At 36.9% G+C, this 20,259-nt stretch overlaps 1 long non-coding RNA gene across 1 annotated transcript in view; it reads left to right on the top strand.

The window, feature by feature from the left end:
- LOC122436724 overlaps positions 1–15,531 on the top strand; it is an 88,167-nt gene extending 72,636 nt beyond the window's left edge. The window contains exons 3-5 of the long non-coding RNA XR_006268088.1: positions 10,962–11,442; positions 12,440–12,658; positions 13,914–15,531. This is a non-coding gene — a long non-coding RNA (uncharacterized LOC122436724). The remainder of the gene's footprint in view (positions 1–10,961; positions 11,443–12,439; positions 12,659–13,913) is intronic.
- Positions 15,532–20,259: the final 4,728 nt, after the last annotated feature.

A 20,259-nucleotide genomic window follows, 5' to 3' on the forward strand; every position in this document is an offset into this window, starting at 1 on the left:
ATTTTTGAAGATCTTGTAATTTCTGACTTTAAGGAAAACTTGAATTAAATTCTTGTATCTGCTCTTCATTCAATCTGTTGGGTTTTTAGTTTTGGTTCAAGTACCTAAGAAATCAAATTGCCAACATCCTTTGGATCATCAAAAAATTAAGAGAGTTCCAGATAAACATCAACTTCTGCTTTATTGACTATGCTAAAGCCTTTGTGTGGATCACAACAAACTGTGGAAAATTCTTATTAAAATGGGAGTACCAGACCACCTGACCTGCCTCTTGAGAAATCTGAGTGTAGGTCAGTAAGCAACAGTTAGAACTGGACATGGAACAACAGACTGGTTCCAAATAGGGAAAGGAGTATGTCAAGGCTGTATATTGTCACCCTGCTTATTTCACTTACATGAAGAGTACATCATGAGAAATGCTGGGTTAGATGAAGCACAAGCTGGAATCAAGATTGCTGGGAGAAATATCAATAATCTCAGATATGCAATGACACCACCCTTGTTTCAGAAAGCAAAGAAGAACTAAAGAGCCTCTTGATGAAAGTGAAAGAGGAGAGTGAAAAAAATGGCTTAAAGCTCAACATTCAGAAAACTAATATCATGGCATCTGATTCTATCATTTCATGGCAAGTAGATGGGAGAGCAATGGAAACAGTGACAGAGTTTATTTTCTTGAGGTCCCAAATCACTGCAGATGGTGATTGCAGCCATGAAATTAAAAGACACTTGCACCTTGGAAGAAAAGTTATGGCCAACCTAGACAGCATATTAAAAAGCAGAGACATCACTTTGCCAATAAATGTCCATCTAGTCAAAGCTATGGCTTTTCCAGTAGTCATGTAGGGACGTGAGAGTTGGACTATAAAGAAAGCTGAGTGCTGAAGAATTGATGCTTTTGAACTGTGGTGTTGGAGAAGATTCTTGAGAGTCCCTTGGACAACAAGGAGATCCAACCAGTCCATCCTAAAGGAAATCAGTCCCGAATATTCATTGGAAGCACTGATGCTAAAGCTGAAACTCCAATACTTTGGCCACCTGTTGTGAAGAACTGACTCATTTGAAAAGACCCCGATGCTGGGGAAGATTGAAAGCGTGTGAGGAGAAGGGATGACAGAGGATGAGATGGTTGGATGGCATCACCAACTCAATGAACATGAGTTTGAATAAACTCCAGGAGCTGGTGATGGACAGGGAGGCCTGGCATGCTGCAGTTCATGGAGTTGCAAAGAGTCAGACAGGACTGAGCAACTGAACTGACCTGAACCTAAGAAATATCTGGTCTCACACAAATATATAGATGAAGAGAAAAGGACGTTGCAAACTTCCTGAAAAAATTCTTAGATCAAATTTTGAGAACCACTGCCTAGGAGTTGAAATGCTTTCCAAAATAATCCTAAATTGTCTTTAATAGTAGCTATATCAATTTATTTTTTAGCAGTATATTTTTATTGTCCATGCCCTTGAAGACATTTAATATTGTCAGGCTTTTATATTCTTTAAAAATATATTGTATAGGAAATGATGTCATATCATGGCTTTAATTTTCCTTTATCTAATGAGTAATGAGTTGAATATCTTAGGACTATACACATATTTTGTCTTACATATCATTTCAGTTGCTCACTCAGTCATGTCCGACTCTTTGTGACCCCATGAATCGCAGCATGCCAGGCCTCCCTGTCCATCACCAACTCCCGGAGTTTACTTAAACTCATGTCCATCAAGTTGGTGATGCCATCCAGCCATCTCATCCTCTGTCGTCCCCTTCTCCTCCTGCCCCCAACCCCTCCCAGCATCACGGTCTTTTCCAATGAGTCAGCTCTTTGCAGGAGGTGGCCAAAGATTTGGATTTTCAGCTTCAGCATCAGTCCTTCCAATGAACACCCAGGACTGATCTCCTTTAGGATGGACATGTTGGATCTCCTTGCAGTCCAAGGGACTCTCAAGAGTCTTCTCCAAAACCACAGTTCAAAAGCATCAATTCTTTGGCGCTCAGCTTTCTTCACAGTTGAACTCTCACATCCATACATGACCACTGGAAAAACCATAGCCTTGTCTAGATGGACCTTTGTTGACAAAGTAATGTCTCTGCTTTTAAATATGCTATCCAAGTTGGTCATAACTTTCCTTCCAAGGAGTAAGCATCTTTTAATTTCATGGCTGCAGTCACCATCTGCAGTGATTTTTGGAGCCCAGAAAAACAAAGTCTGACACTGTTTCCACTGTTTCCCCATCTATTTGCCAGGAAGTGATGGGACCAGATGCCATGATCTTAGTTCTCTGAATGTTGAGCTTTAAGCCAACTTTTTCACTCTCCTCTTTCCCTTTCATCAAGAGGCTTTTTAGTTCCTCTTCACTTTCTGCCATAAGGGTGGTGTCATCTGCATATATGAGGTTATTGATATTTCTCCCGGCAATCTTGATTCCAGCTTGTGTTTCATCTAGCCCAGCATTTCTCGTGATATACTCTGCATATAAGTTAAATAAGCAGGGTGACAATATACAGCCTTGACGTACTCCTTTCCCTATTTGGAACCAGTCTGTTGTTCCATGTCCAGTTCTAACTGTTGCTTCCTCACCTGAATATAGGTTTCTCAAGAGGCAGGTCAGGTGGCCTGGTATTCCCATTTTAATAAGAATTTTCCACAGTTTATTGTGATCCACACTGATCACTTTAATGTTGAGCTATTTACTTTTTATTAATTGGCTCTTTTTGTATTCTGGAAATCATTCCTTTGTCTTTTATTCATATATACACATATTTGCTCAACTTGTGGTTTCCATTTTTATTCTCTTTATGCTGCTGCTGCTGCTGCTAAGTCACTTCAGTCATGTCCGACTCTGTGCAACCCCATAGAGGGCAGCCCACCAGGCTCCCCCGTCCCTGGGGTTCTCCAGGCAAGAACACTGGAGCGGGGTGCCATTTCCTTCTCCACTCTTTATGCTAACTTTTGATGAACTATTATAAATCTTAATGAAGAGAAATTTATTGGCCTTTACCCTTATAATCTGTCCTTTTGAGGGTCTAGTTTAAGAAAGACTTTCCTATGCCAAGGTCATAAAAATGTTCTTCTAAACATACTTCCAAAAGCTTTTATGTTTTCTTTCCACATTTAAGCCATTAGGCCACAAAGAATTGTGTAAGTTATGAGCTTGGATTTTTGCATATCTATAATCATTTAGTCCCATACTAATTTACTGAATTGTCTGTACTTTCCCCACTGGATTGCATGGCCAGTTTTTCACACATCAAATTTCACATAAATTTGTGTCTCTATCTGGGCTGTCTTATTCAATCCACTTTTCCTTCTGTCAGTTTCTGACCAATGTCATAACATTTTCATTACTTTGTTTCTAATATGTCTTGATATATGATAATGCTAATCATTCCAGCTTATTTAGGAACATATTTGATGATTTCTATTCTCTTATTTTCTGCTGTAGATTTCAGAATCACATTACTTATACCATCTACATATGATGGGTGGGAAAAAAGCAACAGCTTTGAAAATCTGTTTGGCCTTTCACTGAATCTATAGATCAAATTGGGGAGGATAGATGTCTTCATGAAATTTAGTCTTCTTATCCTTGAACATAGTATACCTATAATTTTTTTTTGGTTTTCTTTAATATCCCCTTGAATAAATATAAAATTTTGTTCCATAAAGTTCTTGCATGTATTTTGTTAGATTTATTCCTCCATCCCTTGTTTTTAGTGATGTTATTATAACTCATATTCTTCAAAATTTTTATATTTTTAAATTATTACTGATATAAAGAAACACAAGTTAGCTCATTTATATCTAGCATTTTAGTAAAACATCTTATTAATTTAATAATTTGTGAACAGTTTTCTGGGAATATTCTTTTAGAGCTTTGCATACTGATATGTTCTCAGTTTGCATGGTTGTATTGTATTATACTCTTTTCTTTTCTAATCCTTGTCTTTTTTTGTCTTACTGCTGTGATGCAACATGTGTGCATGCTAAGCTGCTTCAGTCATGTCCAACTCTTTGCAACCTGTAGCCTGCCAGACTCCTCTGTCCATGGGTTTTCCCAGACAAGAATACTATAGTGGGTTGCCATGCCCTCCTCCAGGGGATCTTCCCAACCCAGGGACGGAACCCATGTCTCTTACATCTGTACTATCAGGCAGGTTCTTTACCACTAGTGCCACCTGGGAAGCAGTGATAAGAGCCTTAAATACAATGATAAGTAAAAGTGTTGATAGTTACCATTTTTTCAGATAACTGATTTTAAACAAAGCATTTTTAAGTTTTACTATTAAGTATCAGAATTGTGATAGGATTTTTCTGCAGATGCCCTGTATCATTTTAAGAAAAATCCTTTCTCTCTTTATATTGTTTAAGACTATTTTTTTCATAAATGAAATTTGAAAATTATATAAAGTTCCTGCATCTTGAGAAAATTTTGGTTTCTTTTCTTTAATCTGCTAAACTTGATAAAGTATGTGTTAATGGAATTTTTTAATGGTGACTCACATTTCTGTGATAAGCATGCAATGGATTTGATATATTTTCCTTTTTATACATGGTGGGATTCCATTTGTTAGTGTTGCTTGGGGATTTTTGCATCTATGCATATATGTGAGAAAGACTAATGATTTGCCTTGCTCTGTCCTTTGGTGTTTTCAGTTTGCAGGAAGAATCTCACAAAATGACTTGGGGCATGTATTTTCTTCTACTGTCTGCCAAATTTTTATACAGAAATTACATGTTCTTTAAAAGTTCAGTAAAAGTATTTTCAAAATTACTTGAAATGTAGTATTTTCTTGGTGGGGAGTTTTCAACCTCTATTTTAATTTCTTTAATAGTTGAAGGACTATATATGTCCCTTTTTTTTTCCTTGACTCAGATTTGGTTGTATTTTCCTAGAAATATATGTCTTTCATGGATGTTCTCAAATTTATTGCCAGAGAGTGGTTCATGCTATATTTTAATTCTTTTAAATATCAACAACTTTTGGTAGTGACCCCTTTTACTTATAAATGTTGAAAAATTTTACAATTATCTAGTCAATCTTGTCTGAGTTATATAAATTTCATTAATCTTTTTGAAAGCAAATAGTTTACATTGATTTTCCTCTGTCTTCTATTTCATTAATTTCTGCTTTATCTATCTTTTTTACTATTTCATTTTCTTAGGGTGAGTTCTGTGCTTGTTTAAAACTCCAAAACTTGATTTATTGCTCATTAATTTTGAACATTCTGTTTTTATAATGTTACCATTTTTAAGGCTATAATTTTCCTTTAGGAGCACTTTAGCTACATTTCTCAAGTTTTGATATCTACTACATTTAGTGTTCTTATTACTATTGTATACTAATTTCTAATTTCTATGATGATTTATTCATTAACTCACTATTTAAAAGTATTTTGAATTTTGTTGAGATTTGCATAATGGTCTAGTGGGTGGTAAATTTCAAAATCAACTGTTAAATGTTTATGTTTAATACAAATATTTTAGATAAAGTTTACTATGTGTGATTTTCAAATCTATATTCTCAGTTATTTTTGTCTGTTTAACCTAGGAACTGCTGAAGAAGTTGTGTTACAATATCGCCAAATTAAAGTATATTTATCAGTTTCTTCATGCAGTTCTTCCCACTTTTTATTTATAAATTTTTGAGGCAGCATTAACAGCAACAAGGGTCTTCCCCAGTGACTCAGCAATAAAGAATCCAGTTGCAATGCAGGAGCTACAGGAGACGTGGGTTTGATCCCTAGATCAGGGAGATTCCCTAGAGGAGGCCACAGCAACTCACTCCAATATTCTTGCCTGGAGAATACCAAGGACGGAGGAGCCTGGTGGGCTACAATCCATAGGGTCGCAAAAAGTAGGACATGATTGAAGCAGTTTAGCATGCATTCAATAGCAATAAACATATTTACAACTTTTTAATCTTCCAAATATAAATATTTTTGAAATATTAATTATGCAATGAACCTTTTCAATACATAGTAATTCTTTTAATATTGAAGTCTATTTTAATATTAGAATTATTTTGTTATTACAATTTACAATCCATTTTGTTTAGTATTTTTTCTTGTTTGTCATTCTATTTTAAACATTTTTTAGTTTTGTATTTTGGATTTTTCTTTGTAGGTATCATATGGTTTTTTTAAATCATATGGATTTTTTAAAAAAACTCCATCATCCAATATTTGTCTTTAATTTAACTGGAATGCTTAGTTCATTTCAGTGTATTATGGCCCTCAGTGTATTCAGATGAATTACTCTATTTTATTTTGTACTATTTTGTTCATTTTCATGTTTCATCAACTTTCATCTGGGGAAATACCTTGAGACCTAGTTTCAAGGGGCTTTCCTCTATAAAGGATATTTGTTATTTCTAATTTGGAACTTCCAAATCAGAATATCTCTTAAAATAATTTCTGGATTTGAATTTTTTGGCCAAAACAGGTAGTATGAATATGTATGAGCTATAAACTTGAGTGAGGGTTGGCTTATGAATTAAATTTTTTTCTCTAACCAGACATAAATTTTTCTGCTATTCCTCTGTAAGACAAGTTTTCTTCTTCTTCACCCATTCTCTAAGAGTGACGACCTTTGTGATCTTGGCTTTATGTGATATTGTCCTATGAGATTCTCTAAGTTAAGCATTCTTTAATATTTGCCTCCTGTCTTTACCCCTCAAATTCATCAAGACTAAACAGATCCCCCCAGAATACCAGTTGCTTCTCAATTATTTCAGCTTTGCTTGTTTTTATTTTGGGCTTTAAGGCCTTTACTACTCTAGATTCTTGCTCTCATGTTTGGTCCCTGACAATTTCTCTACCTTCTTACTTACTCAATTAAACACTTTTAAAATTTAATATGTATTTATATCAAACTTTTACAGCAGGATACTTGTTTAGGTTATCTTGTCTCTCACATTACCAAATCTGGGAGTTCTTTCCCTTTTCTTAAACATTTATGTTGTATACGCATTTTGAAAAGATATAGAGTTCATCAAATCATAAAATTAGTTCTAATTCATGACAGAACTATGTGAGGGGGTAGTAGATATGGGAGAGTTCATGGATTGTGAGATTAAAAAGAATCTGTTGTGTGTTTGTTAGACTGAGTACATACAGTGTTAGAAGAGGCTGCTGCTGCTGCTGCTAAGTCGCTTCAGTTGTGTCCAACTCTGTGCGACCCCATAGACGGCAGCCCACCAGGCTCCCCCGTCCCTGGGATTCTCCAGGCAAGAACACTGGAGTGGGTTGCCATTTCCTTCTCCAATGCATGCAAGTGAAAAGTAAAAGTGAAGTAGCTCAGTCATGTCCGACTCTTTGAGACCCCATGGACTGCAGCCTACCAGGCTCCTCCATCCATGGGATTTTCCAGGCAAGAGTACTGGAGTGGGGTGCCATTGCCTCCTCTGGTTAGAAGAGGCAAGCACTAGTTAACCTGGGAAATGAAGGTAGAAGCCAGATGTTCACCCATGTATTCATCCAGTGAGCAGACAGGCATTCTGCACTTGCTCTAGATCAGAAACAGTGCTGCATGCTAAGAGGAAAGCTGAGAATAAGACAGATAGGATCCTTGCCCTCACAGAGCTTACTGTCTGAAAGTAAGCTGAAAGCAGATACAACTAAAGGGGTCAGAATGAAGAAAAGCCAAAGTGTGAACAAGAGTTGCTGTAAACCAACAGGAAAGCCATAAGCTACAGGAGCAGAGGCTGGTCAAATAAAAGACAGTTGAGGAAATAACTTAAGAAAAACCAGTCTTGCACATAGCAGGCATTCAATAATAGGCCTAAATTCTTCAGAGGCAAATAAGACCTCTTAAAGAGACTGTGATATCTAGATAATGATGAGCATTTAGGAAAATGCCTTAGCCAATTCTTTAGAGTTTTTAAATATCTGTTAATGATTTTTGCATCTGTTGTGTATTCCAAATTACAGTAGATAAATTATTATGAAATAGCAATGAATGAACTAGAACTAAGATCCCAGGCGTCACTTTTGTTTTAGGTAGACAAGAAGTCTTGCATTGAACTTGGATTTTAAATAGATGTTACACATCTCTGATCATTGGTCACTTTTTGGATGTCAGAGATGTCCTTTTTTCACATTTTATCCTGCCAGAGCTGTAATCCAATAACAATTTTCCCAGTAAGTAAGTGTTTCTCACATGACACTAGGGAGCAATTGCTTTGCTACACTGCACTTAAAAGGAGTTTAAACTAAAAAGACACAAATTTCACTTTTTTTTCTACTGTGGTCGTGAATATGCTAAAAAAAATAATATTTTAAATTATTGAATTTGCACTCCTATGAGACATCAACATAATTGTGTAGAGGGCACCTTTAATTTTTTTATATGCTTGTTTATTAATAAAGAAGAACTTTCTATTCATATACCAAAAGAACGGTCCAGTGGAACAAAACAATAAATGCAACAAAACCTCTAGTTCATTAAATTGGAATGCTGGGATTGAATTACTAATTTATGTTGTTTTTAATTTCATGTAATAAATTATACTGTTTTAAAATATAGGAGGAAACTGTTCCCTTGGAGTCTGCTTACCTCCAACTCTGACTAGGAAAGTTTTATTTGTCCCTGGGGAACTGGGAAGTAAGGGGATTCACTGAAAAATTGCAGTTTCACAGGAGCATACCATGAAACATTCATAGACATATTCCGGCATTACAGGAGGCTTAATAAACACAGCCAGTCACTTCAAACTACACATGGCACTTCCAAGGCTTTTGAAAGGCATTTTCCTGAAGGAAAAGGTGGACTTTGGAAATCTGGTTTTGGGAATGTCACAGGTATATATACCAGAAAACACATCCTGAGTTGAGGATAGTGAACAGCTGACTCGGAATCAGTACTTTGCAAAGAAGGGAAGGGGGCAGGACTGAGAAGCTGGACTCTAATGTAGTCTCAGATAAGGCCTCAGCCAAGCTCCTGGGAACTCTGGAACTGGACTGACCATCAGAGTTGGATGAGACAACCACCCTGTTACCTTTGGGTGGACAAGTCATGATATGCAGGTTGACGCTGGGAATGAGCATGGAATGGAGTGGGGTAAATCTCTGCATAGCAAGGCCACCTATGAGGGTTGTCTGCTGGCAATGCTCACAGCACTCACAGAAGGAGGGAAAGTACATCTTTCACTCCTAAAGATAGATTGAGAGATCTTCATCTGCAAGTCTCACATAGATCTGCATCATAGGACTGATCCATTATTAGAAAGAATTTAAACAAAATTGGACACATTTGTCCAAAATTAATGAAGGATAAATATCTGATTTGAGAAATTTTAGTCAGTTAAACTTCCATCCTAAAGAAGATCAGCCCTGAGTGTTCATTGAAAGGACTGATGTTGAAGCTGAAACTCCAAAACTTTGGCCACCTGATGCGAAGAACTAACTCATTTAAAAAGACCCTGATGCTGGGAAAGATTGAAGGTGGGAGAAGGGGATGACAGAGGATGAGATGGTTGGATGGCATCACCAACTAAATGGACATGAGTTTGGGTAAACTCTGGGAGTTGGTGATGGACAGGGAGGCCTGGCATGCTGCAGTCCATGGGATTGCAAAGAGTCAGACATGACTGAGCGATTGAACTGAACTGAACTGAAACATTATCTTGGCTCTATTAGCCACCATGCCTTTAGTAGTACTTATTATGTGCAGACATGTTACCAGAAGTTGTGGAAACACATGAAAATGGATCCATCAGAGGAGGACCATGAGCACTGAGAACCCACCAGAGTCCAAGCATTTTAGACAGATTTTTTTTTTTTTATCCAATTCTTGCAAACTCTGTGTGTAGTATAATTCTGATGAGAAAACTAAGAATTTATGAGTCTTAAAAAATTTGTCCAAGGCCATATAGTAAGTAGATGGTAGAGCAAAAATGTAGTCTGTTTTGCTTGAGCCCAAGTATTCAATCATATTACAAAGAAGGAAGGTAAGCAGGAAGGAGAGGAGGGAAGCATGAAGGAGAGAAAGAAGAAAGGAGGAAGGGAGGGAAGGAGGGAAAGAAGAAGGTGATTATTCACTTGAATAAAGAGAGAATTGAGAATCACATCTGGAAATTCACATTTATATATCTTGTATTATTAAAAATTTTTGGATGGAAAAAAAGAAAAAGAAATTTAGGCCATTCCAATTTCAGAATATTTCAATATGAATGCTAAAATGTGCTTCTTCAACTAGAGGATATTTGGTAACAATCTTGAGAGAGAAACCAAAAAAATTTAATATTTTCAATCCTTTGTAATATCTGTACTGCTGTGATCTTACGTTTGTTATCTTAATTCTTCTGGAGTTTCCCTAACAAAAAACAGATTTTTTTTAAGATATTTTATTTTTTTGACTTTTTTTGCTTTGTCATGCAAATCAACTCTCCCACAATTTTGTAACTTTTCAATTATAAAACTATTATATACTTATAGAAATTGTAGAAACTATGAAAATATGTAAAGAATAAAATTCACCTCAAATCCTCTTACAAAAAGATTTATAAGCATTTCTCCATCTTCTCCTTCATTTTTTTCTTTATAACAAAATTAAGCTATATGCTCAGTTTTACCTTACACTTTTTCCTCCACAAAGCAAATATAAAAATTTCCCCAAGTCATTAAAAATGCCTCAAAATAGAATTTTTAGTTGGAGTGAGGTATTAAATTATATGAGCACATCTTATTCCACCTAATTCCTTTGTCCTTGGACATTTAGGCTCCAATTTTTTCAATGAATTGCAACTAAAATATAAATTAACATTGAGTCAATAATAGCCAGGAAGTGCCTCATATTTGGAATGATGACTTTAGTTATACCAGCCCTCTCTATTTGAACTATAACTATAATTTCCTTAAGGACATTATGAGATTCACTTGGTATCCCTTAGAAGAAGAAAACTTGTCCACATTTATTTTTATTCATTCGTCACATATTAATAATTGCTCTTCTGTGGTTTAGGTCTAAAAACTGTATAGGCCTTCAGAAAGAGGCCTTCTGAGAGCATATGGTTTTCTGTGACAAGCAGTCATGAACATAATACTGGTGGAAAGCTTTGAGCTCAAAGCTGTTAGAATTCAGGTAATTAATATTATAGAATTTCTGGAAAGAGAGATCTTTTTTAATGGGGTACTATAGAAGGCCCTAAGGTCATTAGAATATTCTAGAATAACTTGTTCGTCATTTATTTATGTGTGCTTATATGTCTGTGGAGGGGCTTCCCTCGTTGCTCAATGGTAAGAACCCACCTGCCAAAGGAGGAGACACAGTTTTGATTCCTGGATCGGGAAGATCATCTGGAGAAGGAAATGTAAACACACTCCAGTGTTCTTGGCTGGGAAATTCCATGAACAGAAGAGCCTGGCAGGCTATAATCCATGGGATTGCAAAGAGTCGGACACAATTGAGTAACTAAACAAAATGTACGTAGAGATGCTAAAAGGTAAAATATTATTTTTTTGTTCAAAGTTCTTAATTATTCAATTTAAAAGCCACACTTAATTAGTAGTAATAGTCATTCAAAAATAATGTTCAGAAAATAAATTTTATTTCTCAAAGATCATCAGAAAAGTAAATTGTAAAAGCATTTGTGACTTGAAGATATCTATAAGAACAGGTACAAGATATATAATGGTCTATAATATTAAAGTTTATTTCTCTATGATTTGTAATTTCTGAGAAAAATGGTTAGGTTTTAAAAATTGCTTGATGATTCGAACTTCTCCATTAAGCTGTAAAGGAAATATTTCTCCAAAAAGAAAAATCATATTCTCTTATTACTGCAAATGTTTGTAGTTGACTTGCATTCACTGAAGCATATGTAGCTTACTTTGGAGGTGCCCTTTATCTGTCTTTATCTCTGGTGGGAGCTCCCTTTTTTTTGTTTGCCTTAGTTCAATTCAGTCATTCAGTCTTGTCTGACTCTTTGCAATCCCATGGACTGTATGTAGCACACCAGGCCTCCCTGTCCATCACCAACTCCCGGAGTTTACTCAAACTCATGTCCATTGAGTCGGTGATGCCATGCAACCCTCTCATCCTCTATTGTCCCCTTCTCCTCCCACCTTCAATCTTTCCCAGCATCAGGGTCTTTTCAAATGAGTCAGTTCTTGTTTGCCTTAAATCCCAATTTATTGTAAGTTTGCAGAGTTAGAAGGAAGTGTGGGTTCCTGGACAATCCTCCTCCAGGCATGCCTGGGTTTTATTTTTGGAGGTCATGCTCCTGGAACATGCTAATTTGCTCTCATGTTATGGCTATTTCTTTAAAAAGCCACCCATTTCCTTCCTTAGAGAAAGAAATGACAACCCACTCCAGTATTCTTGCCTGGGCAGTTCCACAGATGGAGAAGCCTTGCAGACTACAGTCCATGGGGTCACAAAGAGCAGGACACAACTGAGTGACTAACCCCCATGCTACATAATATACAATTCCTTTTCAGGGTGATAGTATAACACCATGGACCTTGAATATTTCTGAAATTTCAGAGAGTTCTGAGTCTGATTGCCACTGTCAACTCATTGTCCAAGCTGTTTTCAAGGATTACCTTCTCATGCCCTATTGGCTAGGAGACTCTTAAAGACTGTTTCCATGAAACAACACATCTAAATGCAAAGAAGATATGAATTATCAAATCTGAATCAGATCTTTAAATGATACAGTATGTAATACTCATTATCTTTTTTCTCTGTTATTTTCATCTTCTGCTTACATGTGGAAAAGCAGGATGGATGCTAATGTGTTTTATATTTATCTTTCTGGTATGCATAATTTTGAAAGTAGTCTTCTTACTAAAAATGAATTCTTCTAATAGGACCCTATGGTTCTGTCCTGAGCTGTTTCCTGGGGTAAATTGGGAGGTTGGGATTGACATATACACATTACTGTATATAAAGTTGTTCACTGAAAAGGACCTCCTGTATAGCACAGAGAATTATACTCAATACTCTGTAATGGCCTATATGGGAAAAGAATCTATGATGAAGAATCCAAGATGAAGAGTCATATCTCTGAGGTAAGGGACACAGCTGTTCTTCTTGCCATGATTCTTCAAAGATGAGTGCCATTAATGTAAAACATATGTCTTATAATCCATGAGTTCACATGTGAAAAGCATTGTCCTCTGAGTAAGAAATTGGTGGTAGGTCCAGGATAGCTCATATGTAGTAGCAAATGAGCATTGTTTCTGTCTTAGTACCCAGGGCCATCCTTAGACAGATAGCCAGTCACAGTCAGTTGCAGCCACTTTTTTATGATTTATTTATTTAAAATTTTATTGGAGGCTTTCTAGGTGGAGCTAGTAGTAAAAAATCCAACTGCCAATGCAAGAGACGTGGGTTTAATCCCTGGGTCAGGAAGATGCCCTGGAGAAGGAAATGGCAACCCACTCCAGTATTCCTGCCTAGAGAATCCCACGGACAGAGAAGCCTGGGCATGCTACAGTCCATGGGGTTGCAAAGACATGACTGGAGAGACTTAGCACACACCAGGACACAGTTGATTTACAATGTTAGTTTTAGGTGTACAGCAAAGTGAATAAGTTATGCATGTACATATATCCATTCTTTTTTAGATTCTTTTCCATGTAGGCCATTACAGAGTATTGAGTAGAGTTCTCTGTGATATACAGGAGGTCCTTTTTAGTGAACAACTTTATACATAGAAATGTGTATATATCAATCCCAATCTCCCAATTTACCCTGGGACACAGCCCAGGACAGAGCTACAGAAGTGGCTGTGTTCTCTTGTACCAATGAACATATTTTATGATTGTTCTATCCTTTACCTCCATTTCTTTCCTACAACCATATTTCCACCAAATACTGTCTTAGTTTTACTATTTTTTTTTTTTTTATACTTTTCCAATTGGGTGTTATCCACAGCTGAGAGTTAAGGAGTGTAATTGCTCTCACCAGGTCTCATCAGAACTCTGAATAGATTCATTCTTATCCACTTGTGGCATCCAAGAGATTTTTGTGCATCTGGGAGACACAGCTTACAGCCCATGGCAGAGGATCTACACAGCCTGGATAGGCGGCAGGGCGATGAGGAGGAGGCAGCCATCTTTCCACAGCAAAATCCTGGTTTTCTGCACAAGGAACTGTTCCTGCACTGGACTTTCAGAAGTAAAAATAGTTATTTACAGATGAGATATTTGTAGTAATTACTCCTAAGCATGAGAATTTCCTCATAGGTAGTTAATCATATTTAATGTTTATTAAAATTATGGAGAAATACATGGAATTTTCAAAATACATGGTGGTCATTTTAGTCATTTACATATACGTGACACAATACAATCAAAATATTTGTAGGAAAAATGTATTTAAATCTGATTCTGACAGGAGGAAATGCTGTTGGTTTAGTGTTTCCTGGGATGAAAGGGTTTTTTTTTTTTTTTCAGATTTTGCTTTCAAACTTGTAACTCACCTCTGTATACCCACTGTTCTACTCACAAAAGTGGAAATATCTTTACCTGAAGAGGTTTTGAGTAGGTTAAATAAAATAACAGGTTATTGCAGGTTTATAGAAAAACATAGTATGCCCCCCACCTCTTACATTTGATTTAAACCTGGATTCTGCTTCCTTTGATTAATTGATTGCATTTGTACCAGGATAAAACAATGCCATTTATTCTGGTATGAGCCCTGATTTTCCCTCCTATGAAAAGTGAATGGGTTAGCCACTGTCCCAAATACCAGAGAAGTTAACACAGATATACTTTTAGAGGAAATTGGAAATGAAATGTTACTGAAAGGGCTAAGTTCTCTTTCAGGATGTAGTGGTGGGTTCCACAAAATTTATGATTTGAAAATCTAAGGAGATGCTCAATTATAATTACATAAAACACATTATTTTTGATAAAAGCACTCTGAAATCTGCAGTTTTCTTCATTGGCATGCTTCCCTACGCTGTGCTGTACTGAACATGTGCAGTACTATTCTGAGTTTTCCGGAAGTGAAACAACTTTATGGAAATCATATGCAAAATGTTTCTCAAGTTTTTTTGCAGTTTACTTTTTTATGAGTCTGTTAAAAATTTAAGAGAAGCCTTGTTGACATTTTATATGCTTATTTTTCTTTCAAAGGAAAATTGGAGGATTTTAAAATTTTCATATCTATGAGGATAAAAGTTGAAATAACATCATAATTCTTATCTTGTTCAATTTGATATTTGGTTGTTTTATTTTTTTATGAGTTTTATTCATCTTGTAACCAGTCTTATATGTCTTATAAAAAGAGGTTTATTTTAGTTTTTTGGTTTTGAGGAATTTGCCTAGAGCTAAAGTATCTAGGCAGAAAACCTGTTCAAAAGATCTAAATTCTTAAAATGCTACCTCTAAAAAATGTTAATAAATAAATATTTTAAATATTGTCATTTCAATATTTTAAGTACCTCAGCAAATGATTTTGGTAGAACTTTGTCCTCTGAGAAAACTAAAGAAAAGAACATATTGTTGTCTTGAATATATCTGAATGTCACAATCACATTGTTTCCCTCCAGTGTGTTTATGAATTTTTTTTAATAAAAGGATGTGGCTACAGCCATTTATTACTTTCTATAATGTTTAATTCATCCAAGTGAACACTAAGATTTTTATAGTTTACTGTCCAAGTACTTCTTTGGCCATCAAAATCCCTTTGTGATCTAATAGAGAAATGTTATGACATTTGTAGGTACAACAATTCATTAGGCTTAACACAACTATTAGGTCTTTAATTAAATATTGACTCGAACCTCCAGGTTCTACTTCAGGTGAAAAAGTGATTTTTTTTATCTGCAAATGGTTGTGCTGATTCATTGCTACTCAACCAACATTTATTGAGTGCCTTCCATGTGCAAGCAATGCTTAGGCACTGTGTGTATGCCTCACGGTGTGCTGGGAGATGGATATAAAGATGGAGCCCTCAAGTTTTATTTTTATTGTTATTACAAAGACAAGAATTAGAAAGCTATCGAAAAAGCTGCTGAGCGCTTTCTAAATAGGCAAGCAGGCAGCAGCTGTGGGAGGAGGAGATGGAATGGTGGCATTTTTCAAAATGGGCATTTGGTATTGCAGATTGGTGCCCAAAAAATAAAAACAAGGATAAACTATCGAGTCAACAAATTATTATTATAGCTATTTTTATGGGATGATCTTATTCTGCATTTGAATTAAACCACAAATTTCAGTCACTCATTAGCATTCCTTCTTTGAAATGACTTTATATGGTTGTATATTAATTCGATTGCTATGAGTTTCCTGAAATAGAAGATTGACTTGACCTGTGGCCATTGCTAGAGAGATCACATCCGGTGTCACATTAGCAAATTAGCACTGAGTTTAACCCTTGTATAGTAAAGCCCAGCGCGGGCAAAACAACATCATTGTTATTTTCCTAACTTCCAGCACTTCATTAACTATGGCACCACATAGGGGTTATATAACTGCGATCATAACTTTGTAAAGTTTATAAACATAACAGAGAATGTTCTCACGGGTGTCCTAGGCCAGGCCGCAAGCATCGTTCCTTGAGGTCACCCAAAGTTCCTTCTCCAGACACTGCTCACCCTTCAGTTGTAAGGGGAGGCAGCCTGCCCACATTGGCTGTCCCAGCGCTAACCCCTCCAGGGATCGGACTCAGCAGCCCTGCACTCCTGCCAGCATGTCACCGGAGGAAGATTGATTGCCTCTTAATAATGTTTCTCATAAGTTTGACCAATCTGAGTTTTTTTTTTTTTCCAGTCCCTGGATTCTTAGCACTTGACCCCACAATGTGGCATTCCTTGAGGCTGTGGCTAAACAAGACCATGGAGTTCCTGAGAGAAGTGGATTTTAGTCACTACATCAGTAAGAATCTAGGACTATGAAGTCGAGAACACTCACTCAATGCAGGCAAAGCAAGGACTGCTGCCTTGTCCCCAGCCTCAGTGCAGGTTTAGAAAATTCCTACAAAGTCCTCCTGTTCTTGCCACTGGCCAGAGTGGGAATTAGCTAAGAATGCTCCTTAATTATGACTCTCCTAGCTCTTTACCTCCCTCACCAGGCAAACATACATATAGAGAATTTTAAGGCCACCAGGGAATTCTTCCTAGGGATCACCCATCCCGGAACGTTGATATTAAGAGCTCCTATCCCAGACTGCCACAGTATGGACCCCAACAATTTTTTGACATTGTTATCACATGGTCCTGAAATATCAAATATTGAAGTATAGTGGATGAGTGTGTGTGTGTGTGTGTGTGTGTGTGTATGCCCTGTTGGGAAGAAAGCCCTAGCCCTTTGTACATATAGGAGTACTGGATAGGAACGTGACCTACCTTATGGGATAACTGTGTCATATTAGGCTTTATTCTTTGGTGTTATATTTCAAAGTGATTATTTGAACCATAGTAGGTTCAAATGTCTGCCACAATAACTTGGGCTTTACAGAACTTGACTGGGCTCCCTCCTTACTATATCCTTTCAGCTCTTGAATTATTAAAAGTGGCTTGTATTCCCTTGATTTCTGGGCTGTTATGGAACATAGAAAATGATGTTTCCCTTTCACATTTTTTTTTCATGTAGTGCAGTTTTACATTTCTAAACACACACACACACACACACAAATAAATACATAGACACAAACCATTCTATCTTTCTTTGCCGAAATTTAATGGCTGTAGATAGCTATGTCTGTTGAAGGGAGATGGCTTATTCTTCTGCCAGCCTCCAAAATGGGGAACTTTCTTAATTAAGAACTCACTCTGCCTGAGATTCTGTGGGAAAATTTCTTCCAAAAATTTTGGAAGATCCTAGGAGTCATGGATTTCGGTAGTAGTCAGAATGGAGTTTAAATCCTGGATCTGGCATTTAATTACTAAGTGACCCTGGGCAAGTTAGTTACTTAATCCTTTGTGCTTCAATTTCCTCACCAATAAAATGCAGGTCATAAGAACTACATGAATTAAGGATTTAGCAAGTTAAGATACATCTAATATACCTGGTAATGACTGGCATGCAATAAGTACTTAATAAGTAAAAGTGAGGGTTTGATGGGCTCTTCTTGAGATTAAAAAAAAGCTCCCTAGACTTTATTTCCTATACAATGGCATTTAGTTCAATGTCTAATTTATTTTATATTTTTACAACAAAAATACCTTTTTTGACTTACCACCACTTACCCTCTTTCCTGTGTCCATTTCTGCAGACCACACACTATTAGTTTGCATGTGATTTAAGACATCAAGCCAAAGGCATCTCCTCTGCCACCCTCTCCCTCCATCCACTGCTACTGCCCCAAATTAGAACCACATTAAAGAAACTCTCTATTTTTTTTATCTTCACACCTACCAAGACCCACATGCAAGCTGAAGTTCTTTTCTCTCAATATGGTACAAGCACATGAACTCTAAAGAGAAAACCAGTTTTCCTTTGTAAATGAAAGATTATTTCTTTGCCATGGAAATTAAGGAAAAAATAATCAACTCCAGATTCCTCTTTAGTGACTTTATAAGTGATAGTTGTTCTTTCTGATGGTCAACTTCACAGCTGTTGCCCAAGTAGCATTGTGTTATTTGTTAAAGTAAAAACTCCAGTTAAAATGCAAACATTTAAAAGTGTAAATAAGCAGAAAAGCCACTTAGGAGCAAAAAAAAAAAAAAAAAAAAATCAGCAAGAATGCTTTTAAGAGTAGGGTGCAAAGTTGTGTTCTTAGCAACTCTCTTCCCATAAAGCTTTTGATAACAGGAACTTGAACTAAACCATGAAGCTAAAGTAAAACTTGCTTAACACTGAAGCAAATAGTTTTGCTTTGCTTTTTTTAAAACCTCTACTCCATGATCTAAAATACCACAAACAGTCACAGAGAGAAGCAGTTATGTGTGTGTATGTGTGCATGCTCAGGCATGTCCAATTCTTTGCGACCTCATGGACTATAGTCCACCAGGCTCCTCTGTCCTTGGTATTCTCCAGGCAAGAATACTGGAGTACATTGCCAGTTCCTCCTCCAGGGGATTTTCCCAACCTAGGGAATGAACCTGCATCTCTTGTGTCTCCAGCATTGGCAGGTGAATTCTTTACCACTGAGCCACCTAGGAAGCCCAGAGAAGCAGCTATAGTCACACTTATAACACTGAACTTAGGTATATTCACTTATTCCTCCACTCACCAAGTCCTTTGAGCACCTAATCTTTACAGAGCTTTAAGAGAAGTCATGATGTATGTCTGTAAAGAAAACAGTCCCAGTTCTTGTCTTCATGAAGCTTAGAACTGCAGAATCAAAGAATAAATCATTAACAAACAGGTAAATATACAATGATATATACACACATACATATACATACAAGCAGTTATAAATACACACATATACATATATACACACTTACACACATTATATACACACGTACTGGGCTTCCTTAGTGGCTCAGATGGTAAAAATCTGCCTGCAATGTGGGAGACCTGGGTTTGATCCCTGGGTCAGGAAGATCTGGAGAAGGGAATGACTACGCACTCCAGTATTCTTGTCTGGAGAATTCCATGGACAGAGGAGCCTAGTGGGCTACAATCCAAAGGATCACAAAGTGTCAGATATGACTGAGTGACTAACACACACACATACATAAATACAGTTATTGTCTCCTTGCCACCAAGGAGGCAAGTTAATCTGAGGACAGATATCTGGGCAATATACTTAGATCAGATGTTCCAAGGAGGCCTCTCTGAGAAGGAGCTGGATCAGAAATGACTGACAGATGAGGGGTCACCCTTGGGGAAAGTTGGGCTACAGAGCTAGCTCTAGTTAGGGGAAGAACCAAGAGCAAAGGCCTTGAGATGGAACAGACTTGTATGTAAATGGACAGAGAAGAAGAAGACGCAGTAGTCTCACAGATTTGCCTCCAAACGTTGTCTGTGTGTTACATGAGTGATTTATCTTGGGATAGTGAATATTATGGACAGAGTGTGAACTACAGAGTCAGGCTAATAGGGTTCACTTGGCTTCACCACTTACCAGATGTGTATCCTTTAGTTATTTAATCTCTCTTATCCTTCTTTTCTTCCTTGTAAATGGGAATAATCATACCTACTTTACTGGATTGTTGTGAAGATTACATAGGGATAAATGTAAACATGCAGAGTAGGATGTATCACATAGAAAACCTGTAATAAATGTTAACTATTCCTGCTCTTCACCAAGGACTTCTTTGGTGGCTTAGAGGTAAAGAATCTTCCTGTTAATCCAGGAGACACAGGTTCAATCCCTGGGTCAGGAAGATCCCCTGGAAAAGGAAATGGCAACCCAC

Source organism: Cervus canadensis, chromosome 2 (assembly GCF_019320065.1).
Source record: "Cervus canadensis isolate Bull #8, Minnesota chromosome 2, ASM1932006v1, whole genome shotgun sequence".
Taxonomy (NCBI): Eukaryota; Metazoa; Chordata; class Mammalia; order Artiodactyla; family Cervidae; genus Cervus; species Cervus canadensis.